This window comes from Lepisma saccharinum, chromosome 2 (assembly GCF_977018435.1).
Source record: "Lepisma saccharinum chromosome 2, izLepSacc3.1, whole genome shotgun sequence".
In the NCBI taxonomy this organism is placed as follows: Eukaryota; Metazoa; Arthropoda; class Insecta; order Zygentoma; family Lepismatidae; genus Lepisma; species Lepisma saccharinum.
In genome coordinates, this window is record NC_139230.1 from 164639917 (window position 1) to 164652194 (window position 12278).

Consider the following 12278-nt stretch of genomic DNA (forward strand, 5'->3'; position numbering starts at 1 on the left):
TATCGCTGCAGTCTGAAAGCTTCCTTTCGAACCAAATCACCAAGAGAAAACGCACATGTCGCTTGGACTGGACTGTTGTTTTCTCAGTATCATGCATCGTGTCGCCTCGGTCTGTTGTACTCGTATGCAAGATGAATTGTTTCCTTTAGAGTAAAGGGGCTGTTGCTTGTCGCTTCGATGTGTAATCTCCGTGCCACTTAAAAGTGGATCCTCAGTGATCAATGAAATTTCTCGAACCAAAGCGACACGACAAGCTGCACGTGTCGCTCAGATTTCCAATGGCGTGTATTGTGCAGCCTGAGACTTGATTTCCCATGAGCGGTAAATGCTTATTTATAGACTAAATGGGCCTGTGTCGCTTGTCACTTCGGTACGAACCACTGCTGTCGCGTGTCGCTTCGGTTTGAAACCTCACTAAGAGTCATGCTTTTCACCACAACACAATACGCAGATATACGATCAACATGTTTGTAACAAAATGCAAGTCGTACAAATCCTTTCTTCTTTCTGCTTGTATCAATAGGTTTCGTCTCTCTACGTCCTTCGGAAACTTTCGAAGTGATACTTGACCAGTGGCGTACGCAAGGGTGGGTTACCGGGTTTAAACCCCCCCCCCCCTTGAGCTCTTGAAATATTATGGAAAATGCTGTAGAAAAAATTAAAAATGGCTAATTTATCACAGTCAAAGATCTGCGACAGTAATAATAATAATAATAATAATAATAATAATAATAATAATTTGCATTATTATTCCCATGCAGCATGAAGAAAAACACAACATTCCAAACACAATCTAAGCGGCCGCAAAGTTCAATTTTGCAATTTTCTTTTGCAAAAGTCGCGCAGTGACTCTTGCGAGAAGTGTGAAAATTCCTTGCTTCGTCCTTATTGCAAACGTTCTTCCCGGTACTGATTTCACATCCCCTTGTGAACTCTCAAGTGATGCTGAGTCTACATCCACATCATTAAATAATGTCGAAGAAGTCTTTTGTGAATCACCTAGAAGGGATAAATGTATTGGAATGTCTATAAACTTACTTTACAACGAAAACATAGACTCAGTGGAATTCAGCAACATGTATTCTCGCGCTTCATCATCACCCTGGGTGAGTTCCATAGGTAAAGGTAATGTAAATTCCCCCGTGTATATAGCACCGTGCCATGAAGTCACACATAGTGGTGTGGTGGGCCCCAAAGATTCTTGATCTCGAACTATTTTGCAGGTGATGTGATCAGCACCATGCTCCGGCAGCCTTCATCCCCCAAGGTTGCTCTCAGATACCCATAGGCTGGGTGCGGAGACAAGGCTGGATAAATTCCAACCAATTCCGGGAATCGAACCCGGATATCCCACGAAGTTGTCAGGCTACACCAGCGCGGCTCCTTGAATGAGTTTCATATTTCGATTATTTCAATAAATTTAATATATTTGCTTGTTTTTATGGATTTTCTTCACACTTAAAATGTCTCACTTATCATATACAAATAACCGTTGACTAGACAATTATTTTGAAACAAAAGAATTGTAATTTTGTTCTATTTCTTTCATAAATAGCAGCTGCATTAGTAGTAATTAAACTAATTAATTAATTATAAGAATTATTAATTAATTTATTATTATTATTAGTTAATTAAATTATAATAAAACAATGGTAATGTGAATTTGTAGAAAGTTTTCGAGATAACACCCCCCTTGATGAAATCCTGCGTACGCTACTGTACTTGACTCAATATAGTTGTTCACGATCGAACTGTACAACCATATGCTACACAGCTGACTCCCTATTTCCTTGTAAAAGAATCTCCACTTTGCTCTTTCATATTAACGCCCATAGCACCATAAGCGTAACCGGATGTTCGAGGGGGACCAGACGAGTGCGCATGCTCCGTAGTAGCTCCGCCTTTAACACCGTCTATACTTGTATTTCATGATCAAGTGGAAGGCGCTTCGCTTCAGCGAGCACAAAATGAAGAGGTCGAATCTCACGTTTCACACGAACATGGAACACAAGATGCAATGATGCCGGACCATTTGGCGATTTTTTTTAATTTATTTATGGAACCAAAAATAATAGTTTTTAGGGAGTTAATTTTTATGTTTTCATTTACAGAGATGCTTGCATTATGAATACCTCTCATACACCGATGATAAACAACCACAGGCCTATGACAACAGTCATTTGTTTACTGTCGCATACAGCTTAGTATTAGTGCTGATTTTCAAATACATCCCGTTCGTGTATCGGAGTAGCATCTTCGGTAAAATTTTCGTATCCGCAAAACGTATTTCTTCAATTTTACAGGAGAAAGTACTTACCGAAATGAGTTTCTGGATACTTTACGAAGATCTCGTAAGTGTTTTTTTTTCCCTCGCTTAATATATATTGGCGGTAAATCATGTATTTTTCAACATTAATGTCTCTCCGATGCACGAAAGCTGTTGCCTGTATGTCCTTCCACTACGCGAATCAAATGTTGTGTGCGTTCAATGATGTAACCCCCGGTCAGTGTTTCCAACCGCACCGTTGTTTTCCAAGAACATGACAATTTTAACTATGTTTGCCTAACCTAACCTAACCTTACCTTGCCGTGAATGATTCGTGGGGCTATTTATGAATGGTTCATGGGGCTATCCGTGAATGGTTCGTGGGGCTATCCATGAATGATTTGATTTGATTTGGTGTTTTAAGTCCACTTTATGCACAGTAAGGCTAATCGGGACTGGACCTACAGTTTAAAGTGGGATCCGAACCACTTGTGCCACCACCGGGTATCGAACCTGGGACCCGTTGATTACAAGGCGACCATGCTACCACTGCGCCATTGGGGAGGCCCTCTATCCGTGAATGGTTTGTGGGGTTATCCATGCATGGTTCATGGGGCTATTCGTGCATGGTTCGTGGGGCTATCTGTGCATGGTTCGTGGGGTTTTCGAACCTGGAAAAAAATACAAAATCAGTAACTTGAAAGTAGTTATTTTTCGATGAAGAAGGTTGTAACACTGCATAACCACTGATCATGGACAACGCTAGTCAAGATTTCTCCTCCATATTGCGTGTAACGCAAGCGAAAACGAACAAACAAGAATTACTCGATATGTCGAAAGTTGATATTATTTGCGTGAAAAAAATGAAATGGCACCCTGAAAAATCCTTAGGAATGCAGAATACATAAGTACCAATGTGTAAAAGAAGAAAATAAAGGAATTTCAGACGTTTGGCGGTTACTGAAATTTTACATCTTCTTTTTGCATCTATATGTTCTGCAGGATTAAATTTAGTTCACTTTATTCATTATTTCTTTTTGGTTTTCTTGAATGTGTTACGGACAAGTTAACGGTGCCAGTGAGTGAGTGTACTCCCTCGAAAAATATGTTGGCATTTTTTAAAACCATTAGAATAATTTAATTTAAAATTGTTACACACTTCGGAACCAAAAAGAACACATAATTTACTTTATCCCAAAATGTGGCTTTTATGAGAAAATGTTTTTCTAACGTGGAATATTTTCTAACTTTTCCGTGTATGTGAAACACTGTTTATTGACATTCACCCACTGTACTTCCGTGAGAAATTATGTTTAATTTATTTTAAGTCGACAAATTTCGATGTTTTATCATTTGGATGCACACTTAGGGCCGTATTCATAGTTAAATCTCAAGACACTGTGTAAGAGATTCTTAGCCAAGACGATCTTGGGAAGGTAATCTCGTCTTGAGACAGTGTCGTTTCATAGTCGTATCTTGAGAAACTCTTGGCTAAGAGCCGCTCTTCCCAAGGAAAGAAACTTTCTCTTCGCCAAGACGACGATCCTGAGATACGATTGCCTGAAGTGATGCCAACTTAAAAGAACTGCAAGAGAAATTGTCAAAAGAAACAACAAAACACATTTTGAAATACATTAATAAATTACGTGAAGTTATGAACAGAGTCGTAAAAGTACATTTATTTCGATAAGTGATGATTTTGTTACAGAAGATGAATTACTTTCCTGGCTTTGTATGTTTTTCTTGGGTTAGCGATAGGGTTGTATGTTGGTAGTAAAACAAAAGAAAATCACGCAGCGGTGTGCAGTCAAGACGTAAATTCACTACAGGCGTTGTGCTGTAGCTTCATGTTTTGTTGTTCATATACGTTGATGAAAGAGAAACAAGAACAACAAAATAATTATCTACTCACGGATTAAAACTTATAGATACTAGAGTTTGGATTCAAATTAAAAATTAACCAGTAATTAGTCTACATAGAAACGAGTTACATCAAAACTCAGCGTACTCAATTCTGCGTTAATCTATGCTACGCAATTTTTTTTGTCTTGAGAAAAAAGTGTCCCCCCCCTTTTTTTTGCATACGATCGCTCTCTTTGAAATTCTATAAAAAAGAAATGGGTGGTCCGATTCTAATGAAATTTTATTACGGTGCAACCAGGAAGGTTTTAAACAATTCTTAATTTTCAGATTTTTAAAATTTGTCAAAAAACTATTGTTATCAATTTTTGCGAAACTACTTCCCTTATAGTATTGTAGTCCTACAAATACAATTTTGGTCTTGCTTTGAAGGTCTTTGCATCTGTTTTTCAAATCCATTATTATTGTCAATTCACGTTGCCAAACAGATTTTTAATCAACGGAGTACAGGGTGTCTACCAAAATAACAAATCCAAAATTCTTGATCTTTCTTCCCTTTTTCTTAACCTTATTTAATCGTTCACTACTTAGGCATAGTTGCAAATTTAGATATTTTTATTCAATGAAAAACCCTTACCAGAAGGCCAGTGAAGATGAAAACTGAAGCTGTGCTTGACTTGCTTTAATTATTAATGCATGTAAAAATTAATGCTCCAGATATCATCTTAGATGGGGAATGCCCACATTACGTTATGTAATATTTTACAAAACTTTATGCATACAAAAATGTAATTCTTAAGAACCAAAGTAAACAAATTTTAAACAAAACTCAATATAATTTAAATTTTCAAATATTCAATATTATTAAATCCCAGGACAGGTATATAACAATTTAACTCGCTACACTGCAAAAAAAAATAGCAAACATTCTTGACCACAAGCATGATTTCTTGACTATCTTGACTGGTAGACAGCCTGGAGTAAATATGTACATGGAACGTGTCCAACACTGTTAGCACTAAGAGCCTGCAGTTTCTATGGTTCAACGGACATCGCTGCATTGATATGTGCGAGAACCATTTCAATTCAACTTTTTTGGGACACAAATTTGATACATTATATATTAGAAAAATCAATTCATTTGTGAATATATATCCATAAGCATAAGATAAAAAAAAAAGTTTTAGTTGAGCAAAATGGGCATTTACAGCTGCAGGCATGCATTTGAGGAATCTTATGAACTTGAAGGTTACCAACCTTACCACTCTTTCACTGTAGCATCAATATGTTTGAACATAATTTCCTTACATCAGTCTAATACTGGGATGCTTCTCCATTTTCTACCCAAGTATCAATTTGCAACAAATGAGAAAGGGCTATCTAGTCCAAACTTACCTGCACATTGTCATGTTCTTTTCAGAAAACCATAGAACAGATGTTGTTCACTTTCGGAACATTCTTTAATTCATTCACGTTTTTTTTATCAAAGTAATTGTATTTTTTTTTTAATAAAAGTGTTTTTGTAACTGAAGAACGTACGTTTCCGCAAATGGTTTGTGGGGCTATGTGTCGATGGTTCGTGTGGCTATGCGAGAATGGTGTGTGGGGCTACGCATATTTCTTTCGAAACCAATTTTTAACTATTTTAACCTAAACGTGACCCTACCTAACCTAACCTTACCGGGAATCGTTCATGGGGCTATGTGTCAATGGTTGAATTTCCGCTATGAAACATTCCCACATCACACAAAACACCTTCCAGATGTTAAACAATGCTACAGGAACTTATTACCGTTAAGTAGTTTCTTCTGTAAAAATGAAAAAATCTGTCCGGGGAATATCAGATTAGTACCAAAACTACTTCTATGGATTCGAAATCCCAAGCGGAATACTCATAATGAATTTCCACAATGTGCATATAAATTGTTCACTCCTCTCAAGAGTATAAGCGAAATGCAATGACATAATTCGACACAAGTACAAGTAAAATTCATCAACGAAGAAAGCGTAACATTGAGAAGTTGGAATTTCAAATGGGTGGTTACAATACACGTGAACAAGATATGCGGAGCGATTATAGCCTGGCATTTATGCACAAAATGAGTGTATAGCAAAGGACATCAAATATTCAGAATATGTTAAGAGCTAAACTTTTGACAGAAGACAAAATAAATCTACTGTCATTTAATGAATATCTGAGATGTATCAAAGTTTAATGCAAAAGTGTATAACAATACACTGGGTGTGTTTTTTATTCCATCATAAAACAGAAGGTACAAGATTATGGGATTCTCACATATGAGGAGATGCACAAACATTACCAAACTAATTTATCCCACTCCCTAATCACAGCCTCTCTGCCTTTGCTCATTTACGCTGTACCATAGGCTATAGAAACAAAGTGAGAGTCCATGGTCACAATAAAATGTTCCAGCGAGCTATGATCAATTGAAGGGCTTGGGTGAAAAACATGGTAAGTGACATTTTGGTATTTTTGAGTTACAAAGTAAAATGTGCCATCCTTCAATTTTAGAGTGAAATTGCCATGTCATACAATTTGCATTGGACTCGGTGAAGCCTTCTGAAATTGGTAAACACAACACGAAAACAATTTATCTACAGTATAGCTTCTAATAATATTTTTTCATAATGAACTCGGAAATGACCAAGGTGTCACTTAGCATGTTTTACACACAGAGACCTTCAATTGCTTCCTATGAACATTTCTCTTGCATAAGTTACTCATTATTTTTCAAATCATATAAGGAGTATATATTTTTTTACCCAGTCAATTAGAGTAACATTAGCTTGATGGTACACTATCATCAGGCCTTTTCCCATTAATGAATGATATCAAGATAATTTGATGCACTTACTTACCTCAGTAACTCTCAACTGTACCAGGCTATACTGAATAGTTGAAAGCATATAATTCCTGTTGTAAATAATTTTTGGTGTGATACCACAGATTTTTATGTTACTTTTTTATAGATTGTCTGTGCATGTGTGCACATGGTGCATACATACTCCCTCCCATGGCTTCCAAGAATATCCACATGATACAAATTCATAAAATTGATTGATTGATTTAGTTTACTTTACTTCGCGTTTTGTGCCTCTTGGCTAATTTGCGAAGATGGGGATGAGTGATGAAATTGATGAATGGACATTCACAAACAACCGAGCCCAAGTGGGATTCGAACCCGGGACCCTTGGCATTGCAGTGCAATGTGCTAACCACTCAGCCACAGGGTCCGGCACAAATCATAAAAGAACCAAAGGAATTAAGATAGTTAATTTTCCTAGACACATGGACATCACTGAGAAGTTAATTTTACTAGACACATGAACATCACTGAGAAACTTTAAACTGTGTAATAAATAAAAATCAAAACTAATTTACAGGTAAAGCACTAATTTATTTTGAGAATAATCTTGTTCACTGGTCATACATAAAGGAAGGTCACATTTCATTATTTTCTTTGACTCTAAAAAAAAGGGGAAAGAACATAAGTTAAATGAAATTATGTTGTCCACATATACAAAATACACATGTTTTTGGTGACATTAAAACCATGTAGTAAAATGCATGGTTTTAAGGAAAATACAGTTTTGCAGCATAACTTTTTGATATTCTTAGTATCAATCAATAGTATCAATGCACACAGCACTTGGATGAATACGAATTTAACGTCATGGAAAATGCTAAAACAGCGTTCACAATAAAAATCAAACGAATCTCATAAAACTAGGATTCCTACCACTATAATTCACAGTCACACACACATGCTGATGCAGAAAATTGTGTGCGAGAGAAAAAGAGAACCATTGAAAACTGAGTGAATAGTCTTTGACAAAGTATAAGCTGACCACATTGTTATATTCATATGAACAAAGCTCCTTTGCAGCTCACCATTGTTACGATGCACACGTGTAGGCTCTATTTCTACAGACATGATATCTGAGGTTCCTTGAAAATTTCAACATCGCCACTGTATATGATACTCATATTGTGGAAAACTGCACACGCGATAACAATGTCTCGAACTGTTTCCAAGTCTTCTGGACAAACGTGGAAAACGTCGCTTCCATATCCCAAAGGTACTCTCCACAACATTCCTCTGCTGAGCATGGGCATAGTTGTACCTCTTTCAGGATCAGTTGGTGGGTCTTGGAATGGACTGTAGAGGTATGGTCGAGCTGAGCTGAATATCCCTTGCCATGAAGAATTGCATCTTGTCCTTTGGAATATCGAATTATCATAAATACTTCCTGCCCATCTAGCCACGAAGTCAAGAACTCACTTTTTGGACCTGCACTACCTGAAAAAATAACAACAAAATATCCTTAAGACTGATCTCACAATTTAAAATAAGAACATGGAAAGTTGTAACGAAAATTCATTCCACATAAATTAATGCCTGACCACAAATTAACCCAATACACATACCTGATTATTAAAATGTCCATATCTTGTGCATTTTGAAATGCAGAAAATACTCATTTCTGAAGTTAATAACATGAAAATAACTGTGTTTGTAAAAGTTTTTCAGTATTATTCAAATCTAAACAATTTCTACATACCTGCCTAAACTACTTGCATAAGTGCACACGAGCGGGATGGTAAAATTATTCTCATCAGAAAACCTGTTCAGTATTTGCTTATAGGCACATGTAGAATATGATTTATGTAAATGCATGTGTGTACTATGAGAATATCAAAATTACAAAAGCAGAGTTTGGACCTATATTAATTTATGTCAAATAAAAATTATCTGAAGGGATACAGCCTCTTCTGTGTACACCTTTGGAATGAAAAATAGAAGAGAAATATTCATGATTTCACAATTATGCTTGTTCAAATATGTTCATGTTAAATCATATATTTTTGTGTAATCATATATACTGTAGTAATAAAATAAAATCAGCGACTACCTTCATTCACCAGGTGATGAACCAAGCTTTGGGGCTATTTTCACCAGGTCTCGTGATTTGTCACTGTGGAAATTTATTTTTAAGACACAAATATTTTCTTGTATTCTATCTTTTGCACTGCATGTTAGGGAGGGCAGTTAGGTATTCCATTTGTGTGTCTAAAAATAATCAGAAACTTCTATAGTGCACAGGTTAGGTAGTTTGATTAACTGTTATTGTCTTGTTTATTTTCCCAAGTTAGTGTGAGTAATTTGACATACATACATTGAAAATGTGTGAAAGATATATCTGGTCTCACCACATTGTGCCAGTAGTTGCCCAAAATAGAAATACTAGGTACCCTTGACAATCTGTACTCCCTCAAGAAAGTAAATGCCTTGCATGGTTTATGTTAAATGTTGAGGTTTTTCACTATTTTTAGCTCGCACAGATGTGTCATTGTGAAATAAAGTACGTCTGTTACCTTACTGTGAAACAGCCTGAGGGCTTCTTGCAAGTGAATATAGCACCCAGCACGACATTCCACAACAGGAGCTAAAATTTTTCGTCGTTAAGTTAGGAGTGTTAGGTTTGGAGTTGACGTGTTCTTTCGCTCTTTTTGTGTGCACATAAACGGTTTTTTTTACTAATAAAAGGCGGCGAAAGTAACCGTAGATGGAAGGTTTTAACTTACGCCGGTCATACTTTGGAATCAAATACATCCGTTATTTGTGTTTTCCGCGAGTTGGAACCAATTTAATATTACGTAAAACATCGAAATCTGTCCATTAAAAAGAAAACAAAACAATTCTCGAGGGAGTACATTGGATTAACGGCACCGAAATCCTATTGTATTCCATTATTTTGCTACACAACTGAGTAACAAATCGATGCACTACTTCAGAATCAAATAATGTTCATGCAGAAACAATATTATTATAATACAGGATTACACTTTTCTTTATGAATCAATAAACCGAAGAAAGAGAGGCAGTACAACCAATTAACAAGATTTATGTTTCCTCAAACTAAGATAATTACGTAGAGAGTAGTTCAATTTACATACCTGATGCAAAACTGAGGCATAAAAACTGGACAAAACAGCTGTTGCAATGAGAAAATCTTCAAAATATCCATCCTCTTCATCATAGTTTCTAACTGCAACGTCCATTTTTATTTTCTCAAGAGAACATTCTGTATCTCAAGAGATCTGTTTCGTTCTCTTGGCGAATACAGGATCTTAAGAGACCGAATATCGCTCTTACGCTGCCAAGAAGTGTCTATGAAACAGCGAATCTTAAGATGGATCTTGAGAGAAAACTATGAAACGCCAAAAGTGTCTCTTGGCACAGACTGTTCTTATCCAAGATGGTGAAGTAAACCGTCTCTTGGCTAGTATCTTGAGATACGTTTATGAAACAGCATGGCGTCTTAAGAGAGGTCTCAAGACGCTTTCCTTTCTTGAGAAACGACTATGAATACGGGCCTAACATATCAAAAGAACAGTGGAATGTGCTATCCACTCCAAACCTAACATACCTAACCTAATGATGTAAAATTATAGTTGCTGTTGTGGAATGTTGTGTTAGGTATTATATTCACTTGTACAAAGCCTTCACAATAACACATCTCCGCGAGCAAAAACAATGTAAGACATTCATGAGCAATATAAACTTCATAAATCATACAAAATATTTCCCTTTCTTGAGGTGATACCGAGGGTGAAGGGTACCTGCTGTTTGTATACACACATATCAAGCCAGATAACATGTGAATATGCTGACCTAAGAAAAATGTAAAATTACACCAGCATTTAACCTAACAAAATATTAGATTAGAGGTATTAGATTTGATGCTAACAAGAAACCGAAACCAAAACAACACAATGAAACATACATACTTTGAAAATATATTTCTTTATTCACTACGTGGTTGCAGAGAAAAATGTGAACTGTCTCTCTTATGGCTAGTGACCAACCTTTGGTCACGAATTTATTGATTAAAATTCCAATCTCCGGGAAACGTCTCGTAACTTGTTCATTCCGTAATTTTTAATAATCGTACTTACCTATTCTGCATTGCGAAAGATTGTTTAAGATGGGATTTTGCTTTTTAAATGAAAATAAATTCTCTTTTCGACATATCAAGTGATTATTGTTCGTTGTTTTTTCGCTTCCGTAAGACACGATATGGCGGCCACAGGTTGACTAGCGTTGTCGATTAGCAGTGGGTATGCAGTGTTTCCAACCTTCTTAACCAAAAAATACCTTGTACCACGAACCATGCACGGATAGCCCCAAAAAACATTCAATTGCATGGCAAGGTTAGGTAAGGCAAGCATAGTTAAAATTGTTATTCAACATCAGAAAAATACTATATATTACATGAACATGGGTACCTGGGGGAAACCCTGGGGGTTAAAGGCGGTCAGGGGCGTGATGCTGATCACATCACCCCCACTCACGACCGGATCAAGAAAGTGTGGGGCGTTACTCCCACACCCCCAATACGCCTTCATGGCTTGGTGCTATGCACAGGGGAGCACTTTACTTTTTTACTTTATTACATGTCAGGATAACATATATTCTGGTTTTTGCCGTGCAACTTCACGATGCATGGGATAGTCGACGATGCAGGTGAGCTATTTACAGCTGCCATTCATGAAATGGTTGAACGACCTTGTCCTTTTGGAAAGAATAGCATCTCGCCGATTTCCAAGTTGGTTCGACTCAGAAGTGCGCTATGTACTGGCTAACAAGAATCAAGCCTGGCAAGTTTAGAAGGACTTCCCGAGTGAGCACACTTGCAATACTTTCGCTTTTCTTTGATGGCACTCAAAGTACCTACTCCAAAACAAATACAAAGAATACATAAACAATATCAATGCAACAATACAGGAAAATCCAAAGAACTTCTTCAGTCTAATAAACTCGAGAAGAAACAACAGCAGAATTCCTGTTGAAATTACACACAATAGTGAAAGTGGGAAAGGTGACCGAAGGGCTGAACTCTTAAATGCTTATTTCCACGGTAACTTCTGTCTGCCTGCTCCCCTTGCAACATTTCCAAACGTAAGATCAGTCTGTTCTTCCTCTCTAACAAAGCTTGCCACTACAACCGATGAAGTGAAAAGTCTATTGTCGTCTCTCCCAGCTCACCGTGCCCTAGGGCCGGACAATATCAACACTATGTTCCTGAAGAAAACTGGGGAATCCCTTTCTTATCCCCTCTGTATTCT